The sequence below is a fragment of the Schistocerca americana genome, chromosome 10 (genome assembly GCF_021461395.2).
Source record: "Schistocerca americana isolate TAMUIC-IGC-003095 chromosome 10, iqSchAmer2.1, whole genome shotgun sequence".
NCBI lineage: Eukaryota > Metazoa > Arthropoda > Insecta > Orthoptera > Acrididae > Schistocerca > Schistocerca americana.
Window position 1 is genome coordinate 20,945,067 of NC_060128.1, and position 20,396 is coordinate 20,965,462.

The window sequence follows — 20,396 nt, forward strand, 5'->3', positions numbered from 1 at the left end:
AATGAGAAGGTCCAAGGGGTACAGTAAACCTGGAGTGAAGCATCGGAATCTGTAACTAGTGTCACAGGAGTGGTTCAAAACATAGACAGTAGGAAGGGTCAGTCTTCTTGTACTTAAGTCGGCATTGTGCCTTTTTTATTAAATTCCGATGCAATTTCTGTGTTTTATCGTCATCACGAAGGTCAGAGGGATACAGTAAATCCGAAGTGAAGCATCGGAATCTATAACTAGTGTCACAGGAATGGTTCAAAACAAAGACAGTAAGAAGAGTCAGTCTTCTTGTACTTAATTCGGCATTGTGCCTTTTGTATTAATTTCCGATGTAATTACTGTGTTTTTAATCGTCAATAAGAAGGTCAGACTGATACAGTAAACTTGAAGTGAAGCATCGGAATCTATAACTAGTGTCACAGGAATGGTTCAAGACATAGACAGTGGCAAGAGTCAGTGTTCTTGTACTTAAGTCGGCATTGTGCCTTTTGTATTTAATTCCGGTGCAATCTCTGTGTTTCATCTTCAATAAGAAGGTCCTAGGGATACAGTAAACCTGAAGTGAAGCATCAGAGTCTATAACTAGTGTCACAGGATTGGTTTAAAACATAGTGAGTAAGAAGAGTAAATCTTCTTGTACTAAAGACGGCATTGTGCCTTTTGTATTTTATTCCGATGCAATTTCTGTGTTTCATCGTCAATAAGGAGGTCTAAGGGATACAGTATACCTGAAGTGAAGCATCAGAATCTATAACTAGTGTCACAGGAATGGTTCAAAACATAGTCAGTAAGAAGAGCCAGTCCTCTTGTACTTAAGACGGCATTGTGCCTTTTGTATTTAATTCCGATGCAATTTCTGTGTTTCATCGTCAATACGAAGGTCCAAGGGATACAGTAAACCTGAAGTGAAGCACCGAAATTTATAGTTAGTGTCACATGAATGGTTCAAAACATAGTCTATAAGAAGAGTCAGTCATCTTGTACTTAAGCCGCCATTGTGCCTTTTGTATTTAATTCCGATGCAATTTCTGTGTTTTATCGCGAATAAGAAGGTCCACGGGATACAGTAAACCTGGAGTGAAGCATCGGAATCTATAACTCGTGTCACATGAATGGTTCAAGACATAGGCAGTAAGAAGAGTCAGACTTCTTGTACTTAATCCGGCATTGTGCCTTTTGTATTTAATTCCTTTGCAATTTCTGTGTTTCATCGACAATAAGAAGGTCCAAGGGATACAGTAAAGCTGAAGTGAAACACCGGAATCTATAACTAGTGTCACATGAATGGCTCAAAACATAGTCAGTAAGAAGAGTCAGTCTTCTTGTACTTAAGTCGCCATTGTGCCTTTTGTATTTAATTCCGATGCAATTTCTGTGTTTCATCGTCAATAAGAAGGTCCAAGGGACACAGTAAACCTGGAGTGAAGCATCAGATCTATAACTCGTGTCACATGAATGGTTCAAAACATAGACAGTAGGAAGAGTCAACCTTCTTGTACTTAAGTCGGCATTGTGCCTTTTGTATTTAATTCCGATGCAATTTCTGTGCTTCATCGTCAATAAGAAGGTCCAAGGGATACAGTAAACCTTAAGTGAAGCATCGGAATCTATAACTAGTGTCACCGGAACGGTTCAAATCATAGACAATGTCAAGAGTCGGTGTTCTTGTACTTAAGTCGGCATTGTGCATTTTCTATTCAATTCCGAAGCAATTTCTGTGTTTCATCGTCAATAAGAAGGTCAAAGGGATACCGTGAACCTGAAGTGAAGCCTCGGAATCTATAACTAGTGTCACAGGAATGGTTCAAAGCATAGTCAGTAAGAAGAGCAAGTCTTTTTGTACTTAAGTCGGCATTGTGCCTTTTGTATTTAATTCCGATGCAATTTCTGTGTTTCATCGTCAATAAGAAGGTCCAAGGGATACAGTAAACCTGAAGTGAAGTATCGGAATCTATAACTAGTGTCACAGGAATGGTTCAAATCATAGACAGTGGCAAGAGTCAGTGTTCTTGTACTTAAGTCGGCATTGTGCCATTTGTATTTAATTCTGGAGCAATCTCTGTGTTTCATCTTCAATAAGAAGGTCCTAGGGATACAGTAAACCTGAAGTGAAGCATCAGAGTCTATAACTAGTGTCACAGGAATGGTTCAAAACATAGTCAGTAAGAAGAGTAAATCTTCTTGTACTTTAGACGGCATTGTGCCTTTTGTATTTTATTCCGATGCAATTTCTGTGTTTCATCGACAATAAGAAGGTCCAAGGGATACAGTCAACCTGAAGTGAAGCACCGGAATCTATAACTAGTGTCACATGAATGGCTCAAAACATAGTCAGTAAGAAGAGTCAGTCTTCTTGTACTTAAGTCGCCATTGTGCCTTTTGTATTAAATTAGGATGCAATTTCTGTCGTTCATCGTCAATAAGAAGACCCAAGGGATACAGTAAACCTGGAGTTAAGCATCGGAATCTGTAACTAATGTCACAGGAGTATTCAAATCATAGACAGTGGCAAGAGTCAGTGTTCTTGTACTTAACTCGGCATTGTGCCTTTTGTATTTAATTCCGAAGCAATCTCTGTGTTTCAACTTCAATAAGAAGGTACTAGGGATACAGTGAACCTGAAGTAAAGCATCAGAGTCTATAACTAGTGTCCAGGAATGGTTCAAAACATAGTCAGTAAGAAGAGTCAATCTCCTTGTACTTAAGTCGGCAATGTGCCTTTTGTATTTAATTCCGATGCAATTTCTGTGTTTCATCGTCAATAAGAAGGTCAGAGGGATACAGTAAACCTTAAGTGAAGCATCGGAATCTATAACTAGTGTCACAGGAATGGTTCAAATCATAGACAGTGGCAAGAGTCGGTGTTCTTGTACTTAAGTTGGCATTGTGCATTTTCTATTTAATTCCGAAGCCATTTCTGTGTTTCATCGTCAATAAGAAAGACAAAGGGATACAGTGAACCTGAAGTGAAGCCTCGGAATCTATAAATAGTGTCTCAGGAATGGTTCAAAGCATAGTCAGTAAGAAGAGCAAGTCTTTTTGTACTTAAGTCGGCACTGTGCCTTTTGTATTTAATTCCGATGCAATTTCTGTGTTTCATCGTCAATAAGAAGATGCAAGGGATACAGTAAACCAGGAGTGAAGCAACGGAATCTGTAACTAGTGTCACAGGAGTGGTTCAAACCATAGTCAGTTAGAAGAGTCAGTCTTCTGGTACTTAAGTCGGCATTGTGCCTTTTGTATTTAATTCCGTTGCAATTTCTGTGTTTCATCGTCAATAAGAAGATCCAAGGGATACAGTAAACCTGGAGTGAAGCATCGGAGTCTGTAACTAGTGTCACAGGAGTGGTTCAAATCATAGACAGTGGCAAGAGTCAGTGTTCTTGTACTTAAGTCGGCATTGTGCCTTTTGTATTTAATTCCGATGCAATCTCTGTGTTTCATCTTCAATAAGAAGGTCCTAGGGATACAGTAAACCTGAAGTCTACAACAAAAGTCACAGGAATGGTTCAAAACATAGTCAGTAAGAAGAGTCAATCTTCTTGTACTTAAGTCGGCATTGTGCCTTTTGTATTTAATTCCGATGCAATTTCTGTGCTTCATCGTCAATAAGAAGGTCCAAGGGATACTGTAAACCTTAAGTGAAGCATCGGAATCAATAACTAGTGTCACAGGAATGATTTAAATCATAGACAGTGGCAAGAGTCGGTGTTCTTGTACTTAAGTCGGCATTGTGCATTTTCTATTTAATTCCGAAGCAATTTCTGTGTTTCATCGTCAATAAGAAGGTCAAAGTGATCCAGTGAACCTGAAGTGAAGCCTCGGAATCTATAACTAGTGTCACAGGAATGGTTCAAAGCATAGTCAGTAAGTAGAGCCAGTCTTCTAGTACTTAAGTCGGCATTGTGCCTTTTGTATTTAATTCCGATTCAATTTCTGTGTTTCATCGTCAATAAGAAGTACCAAGGGATACAGTAAACCTGGAGTGAAGCATCGGAATCTGTAACTAGTGTCACAGGAGTGGTTCAAAACATAGTCAGTAAGAAGAGTCAGTCTTCTTGTACTTAAGTCATCATTGTGCCATTTGTATTTAATTCCGATGCAATTTTTGTGTTTCATCGTCAATAAGACGGTCCAAGGGACACAGTAAACCTGGAGTGAAGCATCAGATCTATAACTCGTGTCACATGAATGGTTCAAAACATAGACAGTAGGAAGAGTCAACCTTCTTGTACTTAAGTCGGCATTGTGCCTTTTGTATTTAATTCCGGTGCAATCTCTGTGTTTCATCTTCAATAAGAAGGTCCTAGGGATACAGCAAACCTGAAGTGAAGCATCAGAGTCTATAACTAGTGTCACAGGAATGGTTCAAAACATAGTCAGTAAGAAGAGTAAAACTTCTTGTACTTAAGACGGCATTGTGCCTTTTGTATTTTATTCCGATGCAATTTCTGTCTTTCATCGACAATAAGAAGGTCCAAGGATACAGTCAACCTGAAGTGAAGCACCGGAATCTATAACTAGTGTCACATGAATGGCTCAAAACATAGTCAGTAAGAAGAGTCAGTCTTCTTGTTTTTAAGTCGCCATTGTGCCTTTTGTATTTAATTCCGATGCAATTTCTGTGTTAAATCGTCAATAAGAAGGTCCAAGGGACACAGTAAACCTGGAGTGAAGCATCAGATCTATAACTCGTGTCACATGAATGGTTCAAAACATAGACAGTAGGAAGAGTCAATCTTCTTGTACTTAAGTCGGCATTGTGCCTTTTGTATTTAATTCCGATGCAATTTCTGTGTTTCATCGTCAATAAGAAGATGCAAGGGATACAGTAAACCTGGAGTGAAGCATCGGAATCTGTAACTAGTGTCACAGGAGTGGTTCAAAACATAGTCAGTAAGAAGAGCCAGTCTTCTATTACTTAAGTCGGCATTGTGCCTTTTGTATTTAATTCCGATGCAATTTCTGTGTTTCATCGTCAATAAGAAGATCCAAGGGATACAGTAAACCTGGAGTTAAGCATCGGATTCTGTAACTAGTGTCACAGGAGTGGTCAAATCATAGACAGTGGCAAGAGTCAGTGTTCTTGTACTTAAGTCGGCATTGTGCCTTTTGTATTTAATTCCGAAGCAATCTCTGTGTTTCATCTTCAATAAGAAGGTACTAGGGATACAGTGAACCTGAAGTGAAGCATCAGAGTCTATAACTAGTGTCACAGGAATGGTTCAAAACATAGTCAGTAAGAAGAGTCAATCTTCTTGTACTTAAGTCGGCAATGTGCCTTTTGTATTTAATTCCGATGCAGTTTCTGTGTTTCATCGTCAATAAGAAGGTCAGAGGTATACAGTAAACCTTAAGTGAAGCATCGGAATCTATAACTAGTGTCACAGGAATGGTTCAAATCATAGACAGTGGCAAGAGTCGGTGTTCTTGTACTTAAGTTGGCATTGTGCATTTTCTATTTATTTCCGAAGCAATTTCTGTGTTTCATCGTCAATAAGAAAGACAAAGGGATACAGTGAACCTGAAGTGTAGCCTCGGAATCTATAAATAGTGTCTCAGGAATGGTTCAAAGCATAGTCAGTAAGAGGAGCAAGTCTTTTTGTACTTAAGTCGGCACTGTGCCTTTTGTATTTAATTCCGATGCAATTTCTGTGTTTCATCGTCAATAAGAAGATGCAAGGGATACAGTAAACCAGGAGTGAAGCATCGGAATCTGTAACTAGTGTCACAGGAGTGGTTCAAACCATAGTCAGTTAGAAGAGTCAGTCCTCTTGTACTTAAGTCGGCATTGTGCCTTTTGTATTTAATTCCGATGCAATTTCTGTGTTTCATCGTCAATAAGAAGATCCAAGGGATACATTAAACCTGGAGTGAAGCATCGGAATCTGTAACTAGTGTCACAGGAGTGGTTCAAATCATAGACAGTGGCAAGAGTCAGTGTTCTTGTACTTAAGTCGGCATTGTGCCTTTTGTATTTAATTCCGATGCAATCTCTGTGTTTCATCTGCAATAAGAAGGTCCTAGGTATACAGTAAACCTGAAGTCTATAACTAGTGTCACAGGAATGGTTCAAAACATAGTCAGTAAGAAGAGTCAATCTTCTTGTACTTAAGTCGGCATTGTGCCTTTTGTATTTAATTCCGATGCAATTTCTGTGCTTCATCGTCAATAAGAAGGTCCAAGGGATACAGTAAACCTTAAGTGAAGCATCGGAATCTATAACTAGTGTCACAGGAATGGTTTAAATCATAGACAGTGGCAAGAGTCGGTGTTCTTGTACTTAAGTCGGCATTGTGCATTTTCTATTTAATTCCGAAGCAATTTCTGTGTTTCATCGTCAATAAGAAGGTCAAAGTGATCCAGTGAACCTGAAGTGAAGCCTCGGAATCTATAACTGGTGTCACAGGAATGGTTCAAAGCATAGTCAGTAAGTAGAGCCAGTCTTCTTGTACTTAAGTCGGCATTGTGCCTTTTGTATTTAATTCCGATTCAATTTCTGTGTTTCATCGTCAATAAGAAGTACCAAGGGATACAGTAAACCTGGAGTGAAGCATCGGAATCTGTAACTAGTGTCACAGGAGTGGTTCAAAACATAGTCAGTAAGAAGAGTCAGTATCCTTGTACTTAAGTCGGCATTGTGCCTTTTGTATTTAATTCCGATGCAATTTCTGTGTTTCATCTTTAATAAGACGGTCCTACGGATACAGTACACATGAAGTGTAGCATCAGAGTCTATAATTGGTGTCACAGAAAAGGTTCAAAACATAGTCAGTAAGAAGAGTCAGTCATCTTGTACTTATGTCGGCATTGTGCCTTTTGTATTTAATGCCGATGCAATTTCTGTGTTTCATCGTCAATAAGGAGGGCAGAGGGATACAGTAAACCTGAAGTGAAGCACCGGGATCTATAACTAGTGTCACATGAATGGTTCAAAACATAGTCAGTAAGAAGAGTCAGTCTTCTTGTACTTAAGTCGCCATTGTGCCTTTTGTATTTAATTCCGATGCAATTTCTGTATTTCATCGTCAATAAGAAGGTCCAAGGGATACAGTACACCTGAAGTGAAGCATCGGAATCTATTACTAGTGTCACATGAATGGTTCAAATCATAGACAGTGGCAAGAGTCAGTGTTCTTGTACTTAAGTCGGCATTGTGCCTTTTGTATTAAATTCCGATGCAATTTCTGTCTTTCATCGTCAATAAGAAGGTCCAAGGGATACAGAAAACCTGAAGTGAAGCATCGAAATCTATAACTAGTATCACAGAAATGGTTCAAATCATAGACAGTGAGCAGAGTCAGTCTTCTTGTACTTAAGTCGGCATTGTGCAATTTGTATTTAATTCCGATGCAATTTCTCTGTTTCATCGTCAATAAGGAGGGCAGAGGGTTACAGTAAACCTGAAGTGAAGCATCGGAATCCATAACTAGTGTCACGGGAATGGTTCAAAATATAGACAGTAGGAAGAGTCAGTCTTCTTGTACTTAAGTCGGCAATTTGCATTTTCTATTTAATTCCGATGCAATTTCTGTGTTTCATCGTCAATAAGAAGGTCCAAGGGATACAGTGAACCTGATGTGAAGCCTCGGAATCTATAACTAGTGTCACAGGAATGGTTCAAACCATAGTCAGTAAGAAGAGCCAGTCTTCTTGTACTTAAGTCGGCATTGTGCCTTTTGTATTTAATTTCGATGCAATTTCTTTCTTTCATCGTCAATAAGAAGGTCCAAGGGATACAGTAAACCTGGAGTGAAGCATCGGAATCTGTAACTAGTGTCACAGGAGTGGTTCAAAGCATAGTCAGTAAGAAGAGCCAGTCTTCTTGTACTTAAGTCGGCATTGTGCCTTTTGTATTTAATTCCGATGCAATTTCTGTGTTTCATCATTAATAAAAAGGTCCAAGGGATACAGTAAACCTGGAGTGAAGTATCAGATCTATAACTCGTGTCACATGAATTGTTCAAAACATAGACAGTAAGATGAGTAAGTCTTCTTGTACTTAATCCGGCATTGTGCCTTTTGTATTTAATTCCGATGCAATTTCTGTGTTTCATCGACAATAAGAAGGTCAGAGGGATACAGTAAACTTGAAGTGAAGCATCGAAATCTATAACTAGTGACACAGGAATGGTTCAAAACATAGACAGTAGGAAGAGTCAGTCTTCTTGTACTTTAGTCGGCATTGTGCCTTTTCTATTTAATTCCGATGCAATTTCTATGTTTAATCGTCAATAAGAAGGTCCAAGTGATACAGTAAACTTAGAGTGAAGCATCGGAATCTATAACTAGTGTCAAAGGAATGGTTCAAAACATAGACAGTAAGACGAGTCAGTCTTCTTAAACTTATTTCGGCATTGTGCCATTTGTATTTCATTCCGACGCAATTTCTGTGTTTCATCGTCAATAAGAACGTCAGAGGGATACAGTAAACCTGAAGTGAAGCATCAGAGTCTATAACTAGTGTCACAGGAATGGTTCAAATCATAGACAGTAAGATGCGTCAGTCTTCTTGTACTTAAGTCGACATTGTTCCTTTTTTATTTAAATCCGATGCAATTTCTGTGTTTCATCGTCAATAAGAAGGTCCAAGGGATACAGTAAACCTAGAGTGAAGCATCGGAATCTATAACTAGTGGCAAAGGAATGGTTCAAAGCATAGACAGTAAGACGAGTCAGTCTTCTTGTACTTAATTCGACATTGTGCCATTTGTATTTAATTCCGACGCAATTTCTGTGTTTCATCGTCAATTAGAACGTCTGAGGGATACAGTGAACCTGAAGTGAAGCATCGAAATCTATAACTAGTGTCACATGAATGGTTCAAAACATAGTCAGTAAAAAGAGTCAGTCTTCTTGTACTTAAGTCGCCATTGTGCCTTTTGTATTTAATTCCGATGCAATTTCTGTGTCTCATCGTCAATAAGAAGGTCCAAGGGTACAGTAAACCTGGAGTGAAGCATCAGATCTATAACTCGTGTCACATGAATGGTTCAAAACATAGGCAGTAAGAAGAGACAGACTTCTTGTACTTAATCCGGCATTGTGCCTTTTGTATTTAATTCCGATGCAATTTATGTGTTTCATCGTCAATACGATGGTCAGAGGGATACGGTAAACTTGAAGTGAAGCATCGGAATCTATAACTAGTGTCACAGGAATGGTTCAAAACATAGTCAGTAAGAGGAGTCAGTCTTCTTGTACATAAGTCGGCATTGTGCCTTTTTTATTTAATTCCGATGCAATTTCTGTGATTCATCGTCAATAAGAAGGTCTGTGGGATACAGTAAACCTGAAGTGAAGCATCGAAATCTATAACTAGTGTCACAGGAATGGTTCAAAACATAGACAGAAGAAGAGTCAGTCTTCTTGTACTTAAGTCGGCATTGTGCCTTTTCTATTTAGTTCCGATGCAATTTCTGTGTTTCATCGTCAATAAGTAGGTCCAAGGGATACAGTAAACCTGGAGTGAAGCATCGGAATCTGTAACTAGTGTCACAGGAATGGTAAAATCATAGACAGTAAGATGAGTCAGTCTTCTTGTACTTAAGTCGCCATTGTTCTTTTTTTATTTAAATTCGATGCAATTTCTGTGTTTCATCGTCAATAAGAAGGTCCAAGGGATACAGTAAACCTAGAGTGAAGCATCGGAATCTATAACTAGTGTCAAAGGAATGGTTCAAAACATAGACAGTAGGACGAGTCAGTCTTCTTAAACTTAATTCGGCATTGTGCCATTTGTATTTAATTCAGACTCAATTTCTGTGATTCATCGTCAATAAGAACGTCAGAGGGATACAATAAACCTGAAGTGAATCATCGAAATCTATAACTAGTGTCACAGGAATGGTAAAAAACATAGACAGAAGACGAGTCAGTCTTCTTGTACTTAAGTCGGCATTGTGCCATTTGTATTTAATTCCGTTGCAATTTCTGTATTTCATCGTCAATAAGAAGGTCCAAGGGATACAGTACACCTGAAGTGAAGCATCGGAATCTATAACTAGTGTCACATGAATGGTTCAAATCATAGACAGTGGCAAGAGTCAGTGTTCCTGTACTTAAGTCGGCATTGTGCCTTTTGTATTAAATTCCGATGCAATTTCTGTGTTTCATCGTCAATAAGAAGGTCCAAGGGATACAGAAAACCTGAAGTGAAGCATCGAAATCTATAACTAGTATCACAGAAATGGTTCAAATCATAGACAGTGAGCAGAGTCAGTCTTCTTGTACTTAAGTCGGCATTGTGCAATTTGTATTTCATTCCGATGCAATTTCTCTGTTTCATCGTCAATAAGAAGGGCAGAGGGATACAGTAAACCTGAAGTGAAGCATCGCAATCTATAACTAGTGTCACGGGAATGGTTCAAAATATAGACAGTAGGAAGAGTCAGTCTTCTTGTACTTAAGTCGGCAATTTGCATTTTCTATTTAATTCCGATGCAATTTCTGTGTTTCATCGTCAATAAGAAGGTCCAAGGGATACAGTGAACCTGAAGTGAAGCCTCGGAATCTATAACTAGTGTCACAGGAATCATTCAAAGCATAGTCAGTAAGAAGAGCCAGTCTTCTTGTACTTAAGTCGGCATTGTGCCTTTTGTATTTAATTTCGATGCAATTTCTGTCTTTCATCGTCAATAAGAAGGTCCAAGGGATACAGTAAACCTGGAGTGAAGCATCGGAATCTGTAACTAGTGTCACAGGAGTGGTTCAAAGCATAGTCAGTAAGAAGAGGCAGTCTTCTTGTACTTAAGTCGGCATTGTGCCTTTTGTATTTAATTCCGATGCAATTTCTGTGTTTCATCATCAAAAAGAAGGTCCAAGGGATACAGTAAACCTTGAGTGAAGCATCAGATCTATAACTCGTGTCACATGAATGGTTCAAAACATATACAGTAAGGAAAGTCAGTCTTCTTGTACTTAATCCGGCATTGTGCCTTTTGTATTTCATTCCGATGCTATTTCTGTGTTTCATCGTCAATAAGAAGGTCAGAGGGATACAGTAAACTTGAAGTGAAGCATCGAAATCTATAACTAGTGTCACAGGAATGGTTCAAACCATAGACAGTAGGAAGAGTCAGTCTTCTTGTACTTTAGTCGGCATTGTGCCTTTTCTATTTAATTCCGATGCAATTTCTGTGTTTCATCGTCAATAAGTAGGTCCAAGGGATACAGTAAACTTAGAGTGAAGCATCAGAATCTATAACTAGTGTCAAAGGAATGGTTCAAAACATAGACAGCAAGACGAGTCAGTCTTCTTAAACTTATTTCGGCATTGTGAGATTTGTATTTCATTCCGACGCAATTTCTGTGTTTCATCGTCAATAAGAACGTCAGAGGGATACAGTTAACCTGAAGTGAAGCATCAGAGTCTATAACTAGTGTCACAGGAATGGTTCAAATCATAGACAGTAAGATGCGTCAGTCTTCTTGTACTTAAGTCGACATTGTTCCTTTTTTATTTAAGTCCGTTGCAATTTCTGTGTTTCATCGTCAATAAGAAGGTCCAAGGGATACAGTAAACCTAGAGTGAAGCATCGGAATCTATAACTAGTGTCAAAGGAATGGTTCAAAGCATAGACAGTAAGACGAGTCAGTCTTCTTGTACTTAATACGGCATTGTGCCATTTGTATTTAATTCCGACGCAATTTCTGTGTTTCATCGTCAATTAGAACGTCAGAGGGATATAGTGAACCTGAAGTGAAGCATCGAAATCTATAACTAGTGTCACATGAATGGTTCAAAACATAGTCAGTAAAAAGAGTCAGTCTTCTTGTACTTAAGTCGCCATTGTGCCTTTTGTATTTAATTCCGATGCAATTTCTGTGTTTCATCGTCAATAAGAAGGTCCAAGGGTACAGTAAACCTGGAGTGAAGCATCAGATCTATAACTCGTGTCACATGAATGGTTCAAAACATAGGCAGTAAGAAGAGTCAGTCTTCTTGTACTTAATCCGGCATTGTGCCTTTTGAATTTAATTCCGATGCAATTTATGTGTTTCATCGTCAATAAGAAGGTCAGAGGGATACGGTAAACTTGAAGTGAAGCATCGGAATCTATAACTAGTGTCACAGGAATGGTTCAAAACATAGTCAGTAAGAAGAGTCAGTCTTCTTGTACATAAGTCGGCATTGTGCCTTTTTTATTTAATTCCGATGCAATTTCTGCGATTCATCGTCAATAAGAAGGTCTGTGGGATACAGTTAACCTGAAGTGAAGCATCGAAATCTATAACTAGTGTCACAGGAATGGTTCAAAACATAGACAGAAGAAGAGTCAGTCTTCTTGTACTTAAGTCAGCATTGTGCCATTTGTATTTAATTCCGTTGCAATTTCTGTGTTTCAGCGTCAATAAGAAGGGCAGAGGGATACAATAAACCTGAAGTGAAGCATCCTAATCCATAAATAGTGTCACAGGAATGTTTCAAAACATAGACAGTACGAAGAGTCAGTCTTCTTGTACTTAAGTCGGCATGTGCCTTTTCTATTTAGTTCCGATGCAATTTCTGTGTTTCATCGTCAATAAGAAGGTCCAAGGGATACAGTAAACCTGGAGTGAAGCATCGGAATCTGTAACTAGTGTCACAGGAATGGTTAAAATCATAGACAGTAAGATGAGTCAGTCTTCTTGTACTTAAGTCGCCATTGTTCGTTTTTTATTTAAATCCGATGCAATTTCTGTGTTTCATCGTCAATAAGAAGGTCCAAGGGATACAGTAAACCTAGAGTGAAGCATCGGAATCTATAACTAGTGTCAAAGGAATGGTTTAAAACATAGACAGTAAGACGAGTCAGTCTTCTTAAACTTAATTCGGCATTGTGCCATTTGTATTTAATTCCGACGCAATTTCTGTGATTCATCGTCAATAAGAACGTCAGAGGGATACAGTAAACCTAAAGTGAAGCATCAGAGTCTATAACTAGTGTCACAGGAATGGTTCAAATCATAGACAGTAAGATGAGTCAGTCTTCTTGTACTTAAGTCGACATTGTTCCTTTTTTATTTAAATCCGATGCAATTTCTGTGTTTCATCGTCAATATGAAGGTCCAAGGGATACAGTAAACCTAGAGTGAAGCATCGGAATCTATAACTAGTGTCAAAGGAATGGTTCAAAACATAGACTGTAAGACGAGTCAGTCTGCTTGTACTTAATTCGGCATTGTGCCATTTGTATTTAATTCCAATGCAATTTCTGTGTTTCATCGTCAATAAGAACGTCAGAGGGATACAGTAAACCTGAAGTGAAGCATCGAAATCTATAACTAGTGTCACAGGAATGGTTCAAAACATAGACAGAAGAAGAGTCAGTCTTCTTCTACTTAAGTCGGCATTGTGCCCTTTGTATTTAATTCCGTTGCAATTTCTGTGTTTCAGCGTCAATAAGAAGGGCAGAGGGATACAATAAACCTGAAGTGAAGCATCGGAATCTATAACTAGTGTCACAGGAATGGTTCAAAACATAGACAGTAGGAAGAGTCAGTCTTCTTGTACTTAAGTCGGCATTGTGCCCTTTCTATTTAATTCCGATGCAATTTCTGTGTTTCATCGTCAATAAGAAGGTCCAAGGGATACAGTAAACTTAGAGTGAAGCATCGGAATCTATAACTAGTGTCAAAGGAATGGTTCAAAACATAGACAGTAAGACGAGTCAGTCTTCTTAAACTTATTTCGGCATTGTGCCATTTGTATTTAATTCCGACGCAATATCTGTGTTTTATCGTCAATAAGAACGTCAGAGGGATACAGTAAACCTGAAGTGAAGCATCAGAGTCTATAACTAGTGTCACGGGAATGGTTGAAAATATAGACAGTAGGAAGAGTCAGTCTTCTTGTACTTAAGTCGGCAATTTGCATTTTCTATTTAATTCCGATGCAATTTCTGTGTTTCATCGTCAATAAGAAGGTCCAAGGGATACAGTGAACCTGAAGTGAAGCATCGGAATCTATAACTAGTGTCACAGGAATGGTTCAAAGCACAGTCAGTAAGAAGAGCCAGTCTTCTTGTACTTTAGTCGGCATTGTGCCTTTTGTATTTAATTTCGATGCAATTTCTGTCTTTCATCGTCAACAAGAAGGTCCAAGGGATACAGTAAACCTAGAGTGAAGCATCGGAATCTGTAACTTGTGTCACGGGAGTGGTTCAAAGCATAGTCAGTAAGAAGAGCCAGTCGTCTTGTACTTAAGTCGGCATTGTGCCTTTTGTATTTAATTCCGATGCAATTTCTGTGTTTCATCGTCAATAAAAAGGTCCAAGGGATACAGTAAACCTGGAGTGAAGCATCAGATCTATAACTCGTGTCACATGAATGGTTCAAAACATAGACAGTAAGAAGAGTCAGTCTTCTTGTACTTAATCCGGCATTGTGCCTTTTGTATTTAATTCCGATGCAATTTCTGTGTTTCATCGTCAATAAGAAGGTCAGAGGGATACAGTAAACTTGAAGTGAAGCATCGAAATCTATAACTAGTGTCACAGGAATGGTTCAAAGCATAGTCAGTAAGAAGAATCAGTCTTCTTGTACATAAGTCCGCATTATGCCTTTTGTATTTAGTTCCGATGCAATTTCTGTCTTTCATCGTCAATAAGAAGGTCCATGGGATACAGTAAACCTGAAGTGAAGCATCGAAATCTATAACTAGTGTCACCTGAATGGTACAAAACATAGACAGAAGACGAGTCAGTCTTCTTGTACTTAATTCGGCATTGTGCCATTTGTATTTAATTCCGACGCAATTTCTGTGTCTCATCGTCAATTAGAACGTCAGAGGGATACAATAAACCTGAAGTGGATCATCGAAATCTATAACTAGTGTCACAGGAATGGTACAAAACATAGACAGAAGACGAGTCAGTCTTCTTGTACTTATATCGGCATTGTGCCATTTGTATTTAATTCCGTTGCAATTTCTGTGTTTCATCGTCAATAAGAAGGTCCAAGGGATACAGTACACCTGAAGTGAAGCATCGGAATCTATAACTAGTGTCACATGAATGGTTCAAATCATAGACAGTGGCAAGAGTCAGTGTTCTTGTACTTAAGTCGGCATTGTGCCTTTTGTATTAAATTCCGATGCAATTTCTGTGTTTCATCGTCAATAAGAAGGTCTAAGGGATACAGAAAACCTGAAGTGAAGCATCGAAATCTATAACTAGTATCACAGAAATGGTTCAAATCATAGACAGTGAGCAGAGTCAGTCTTCTTGTACTTAAGTCGGCATTGTGCAATTTGTATTTAATTCCGATGCAATTTCTCTGTTTCATCGTCAATAAGAAGGGCAGAGGGATACAGTAAACCTGAAGTGAAGCATCGGAATCTATAACTAGTGTCACGTGAATGGTTCGAAATATAGACAGTAGGAAGTGTCAGTCTTCTTGTACTTAAGTCGGCAATTTGCATTTTCTATTTAATTTCCATGCAATTTCTGTCTTTCATCGTCAATAAGAAGGTCCAAGGGATACAGTAAACCTGGAGTGAAGCATCGGAATCTGTAACTAATGTCTCAGGAGTGGTTCAAAGCATAGTCAGTAAGAAGAGCCAGTCTTCTTGTACTTAAGTCGGCATTGTGCCTTTTGTATTTAATTCCGATGCAATTTCTGTGTTTCATCGTCAATAAAAAGGTCCAAGGGATACAGTAAACCTGGAGTGAAGCATCAGATCTATAACTCGTGTCACATGAATTGTTCAAAACATAGACAGTAAGAAGAGTCAGTCTTCTTGTACTTAATCCGGCATTGTGCCTTTTGTATTTAATTCCGATGCTATTTCTGTGTTTCATCGTCAATAAGAAGGTCAGAGGGATACAGTAAACCTGAAGTGAAGCATCGAAATCTATAACTAGTGTCACAGGAATGGTTCAAAGCATAGACAGTAGGAAGAGTCAGTCTTCTTGTACTTTAGTCGGCATTGTGCATTTTCTATTTAATTCCAATGCAATTTCTGTGTTTCATCGTCAATAAGAAGGTCCTAGGGATACAGTAAACTTAGAGTGAAGCATCAGAATCTATAACTAGTGTCAAAGGAATGGTTCAAAACATAGACAGCAAGACGAGTCAGTCTTCTTAAACTTATTTCGGCATTGTGCCATTTGTATTTCATTCCGACGCAATTTCTGTGTTTCATCGTCAATAAGAACGTCAGAGGGATACAGTAAACCTGAAGTGAAGCACAGAGTCCATAACTAGTGTCACAGGAATGGTTCAAATCATAGACAGTAAGATGCGTCAGTCTTCTTGTACTTAAGTCGACATTGTTCCTTTTTTATTTAAATCCGATGCAATTTCTGTGTTTCATCGTCAATAAGAAGGTCCAAGGGATACAGTAAACCTAGAGTGAAGCATCGGAATCTATAACTAGTGTCAAAGGAATGGTTCAAAGCATAGACAGTACGACGAGTCAGTCTTCTTGTACTTAATTCGGCATTGTGCCATTTGTATTTAATTCCGACGCAATTTCTGTGTTTCATCGTCAATTAGAACGTCAGAGGGATACAGTGAACCTGAAGTGAAGCATCGAAATCTATAACTAGTGTCACAGGAATGGTTCAAAACATAGTCAGTAAGAAGAGCCAGTCTTCTTGTACTTTAGTCGGCATTGTGCCTTTTGTATTTAATTTCGATGCAATTTCTGTCTTTCATCGTCAACAAGAAGGTCCAAGGGATACAGTAAACCTAGAGTGAAGCATCGGAATCTGTAACTAGTGTCACGGGAGTGGTTCAAAGCATAGTCAGTAAGAAGAGCCAGTCGTCTTGTACTTAAGTCGGCATTGTGCCTTTTGTATTTAATTCCGATGCAATTTCTGTGTTTCATCGTCAATAAAAAGGTCCAAGGGATACAGTAAACCTGGAGTGAAGCATCAGATGTATAACTCGTGTCACATGAATGGTTCAAAACATAGACAGTAAGAAGAGTCAGTCTTCTTGTACTTAATCCGGCATTGTGCCTTTTGTATTTAATTCCGATGCAATTTCTGTGTTTCATCGTCAATAAGAAGGTCAGAGGGATACAGTAAACTTGAAGTGAAGCATCGAAATCTATAACTAGTGTCACAGGAATGGTTCAAAGCATAGTCAGTAAGAAGAATCAGTCTTCTTGTACATAAGTCCGCATTGTGCCTTTTGTATTTAGTTCCGATGCAATTTCTGTCTTTCATCGTCAATAAGAAGGTCCAAGGGATACAGTAAACCTGGAGTGAAGCATCGGAATCTGTAACTAGTGTCTCAGGAGTGGTTCAAAGCATAGTCAGTAAGAAGAGCCAGTCTTCTTGTACTTAAGTCGGCATTGTGCCTTTTGTATTTAATTCCGATGCAATTTCTGTGTTTCATCGTCAATAAAAAGGTCCAAGGGATACAGTAAACCTGGAGTGAAGCATCAGATCTATAACTCGTGTCACATGAATGGTTCAAAACATAGACAGTAAGAAGAGTCAGTCTTCTTGTAATTAATCCGGCATTGTGCCTTTTGTATTTAATTCCGATGCTATTTCTGTGTTTCATCGTCAATAAGAAGGTCAGAGGGATACAGTAAACCTGAAGTGAAGCATCGAAATCTATAACTAGTGTCACAGGAATGGTTCAAAGCATAGACAGTAGGAAGAGTCAGTCTTCTTGTACTTTAGTCGGCATTGTGCATTTTCTATTTAATTCCAATGCAATTTCTGTGTTTCATCGTCAGTAAGAAGGTCCAAGGGATACAGTAAACTTAGAGTGAAGCATCAGAATCTATAACTAGTGTCAAAGGAATGGTTCAAAACATAGACAGCAAGACGAGTCAGTCTTCTTAAACTTATTTCGGCATTGTGCCATTTGTATTTCATTCCGACGCAATTTCTGTGTTTCATCGTCAATAAGAACGTCAGAGGGATACAGTAAACCTGAAGTGAAGCACAGAGTCCATAACTAGTGTCACAGGAATGGTTCAAATCATAGACAGTAAGATGCGTCAGTCTTCTTGTACTTAAGTCGACATTGTTCCTTTTTTATTTAAATCCGATGCAATTTCTGTGTTTCATCGTCAATAAGAAGGTCCAAGGGATACAGTAAACCTAGAGTGAAGCATCGGAATCTATAACTAGTGTCAAAGGAATGGTTCAAAGCATAGACAGTACGACGAGTCAGTCTTCTTGTACTTAATTCGGCATTGTGCCATTTGTATTTAATTCCGACGCAATTTCTGTGTTTCATCGTCAATTAGAACGTCAGAGGGATACAGTGAACCTGAAGTGAAGCATCGAAATCTATAACTAGTGTCACATGAATGGTTCAAAACATAGTCAGTAAAAAGAGTCAGTCTTCTTGTACTTAAGTCGCCATTGTGCCTTTTGTATTTAATTCCGATGCAATTTCTGTGTTTCATCGTCAATAAGAAGGTCCAAGGGTACAGTAAACCTGGAGTGAAGCATCAGATCTATAACTCGTGTCACATGAATGGTTCAAAACATAGGCAGTAAGAAGAGTCAGTCTTCTTGTACTTAATCCGGCATTGTGCCTTTTGAATTTAATTCCGATGCAATTTATGTCTTTCATCGTCAATAAGAAGGTCAGAGGGATACGGTAAACTTGAAGTGAAGCATCGGAATCCATAACTAGTGTCACAGGAATGGTTCAAAACATAGTCTGTAAGAAGAGTCAGTCTTCTTGTACATAAGTCGGCATTGTGCCTTTTTTATTTAATTCCGATGCAATTTCTGTGATTCATCGTCAATAAGAAGGTCTGTGGGATACAGTTAACCTGAAGTGAAGCATCGAAATCTATAACTAGTGTCACAGGAATGGTTCAAAACATAGAGAGAAGAAGAGTCAGTCTTCTTGTACTTAAGTCAGCATTGTGCCATTTGTATTTAATTCCGTTGCAATTTCTGGGTTTCAGCGTCAATAAGAAGGGCAGAGGGATACAATAAACCTGAAGTGAAGCATCGGAATGTATAACTAGTGTCACAGGAATGTTTCAAAACATAGACAGTACGAAGAGTCAGTCTTCTTGTACTTAAGTCGGCATTGTGCCTTTTCTATTTGGTTCCGTTGCAATTTCTGTGTTTCATCGTCAATAAGAAGGTCCAAGGGATACAGTAAACCTGGAGTGAAACATCGGAATCTGTAACTAGTGTCACAGGAATGGTAAAATCATAGACAGTAAGATGAGTCAGTCTTCTTGTACTTAAGTCGCCATTGTTCTTTTTTTATTTAAATCCGATGCAATTTCTGTGTTTCATCGTCAATAAGAAAGTCCAACGGAAACAGTAAACCTAGAGTGAAGCATCGGAATCTATAACTAGTGTCAAAGGAATGGTTAAAAACATAGACAGTAAGACGAGTCAGTCTTCTTAAACTTAATTCGGCATTGTGCCATTTGTATTTAATTCCGACGCAATTTCTGTGATTCATCGTCAATAAGAACGTCAGAGGGATACAGTAAACCTAAAGTGAAGCATCAGAGTCTATAACTAGTGTCACAGGAATGGTTCAAATCATAGACAGTAAGATGAGTCAGTCTTCTTGTACTTAAGTCGACATTGTTCCTTTTTTATTTAAATCCGATGCAATTTCTGTGTTTCATCATCAATATGAAGGTCCAAGGGATACAGTAAACCTAGGGTGAAGCATCGGAATCTATAACTAGTGTCAAAGGAATGGTTCAAAACATAGACTGTAAGGCGAGTCAGTCTGCTTGTACTTAATTCGGCATTGTGCCATTTGTATTTAATTCCAACGCAATTTCTGTGTTTCATCGTCAATAAGAACGTCAGAGGGATACAGTAAACCTGAAGTGAAGCATCGAAATCTATAACTAGTGTCACAGGAATGGTTCAAAACATAGACAGAAGAAGAGTCAGTCTTCTTGTACTTAAGTCGGCATTGTGCCATTTGTATTTAATTCCGTTGCAATTTCTGTGTTTCAGCGTCAATAAGAAGGGCAGAGGGATACAATAAACCTGAAGTGAAGCATCGGAATCTATAACTAGTGTCACAGGAATGGTTCAAAACATAGACAGTAGGAAGAGTCAGTCTTCTTGTACATAAGTCGGCATTGTGCCCTTTCTATCTAATTCCGATGCAATTTCTGTGTTTCATCGTCAATAAGAAGGTCCAAGGGATACAGTAAACTTAGAGTGAAGCATCGGAATCTATAACTAGTGTCAAAGGAATGGTTCAAAACATAGACAGTAAGACGAGTCAGTCTTCTTAAACTTATTTCGGCATTGTGCCATTTGTATTTAATTCCGACGCAATATCTGTGTTTCATCGTCAATAAGAACGTCAGAGGGATACAGTAAACCTGAAGTGAAGCATCAGAGTCTATAACTAGTGTCACGGGAATGGTTGAAAATATAGACAGTAGGAAGAGTCAGTCTTCTTGTACTTAAGTCGGCGATTTGCATTTTCTATTTAATTCCGAAGCAATT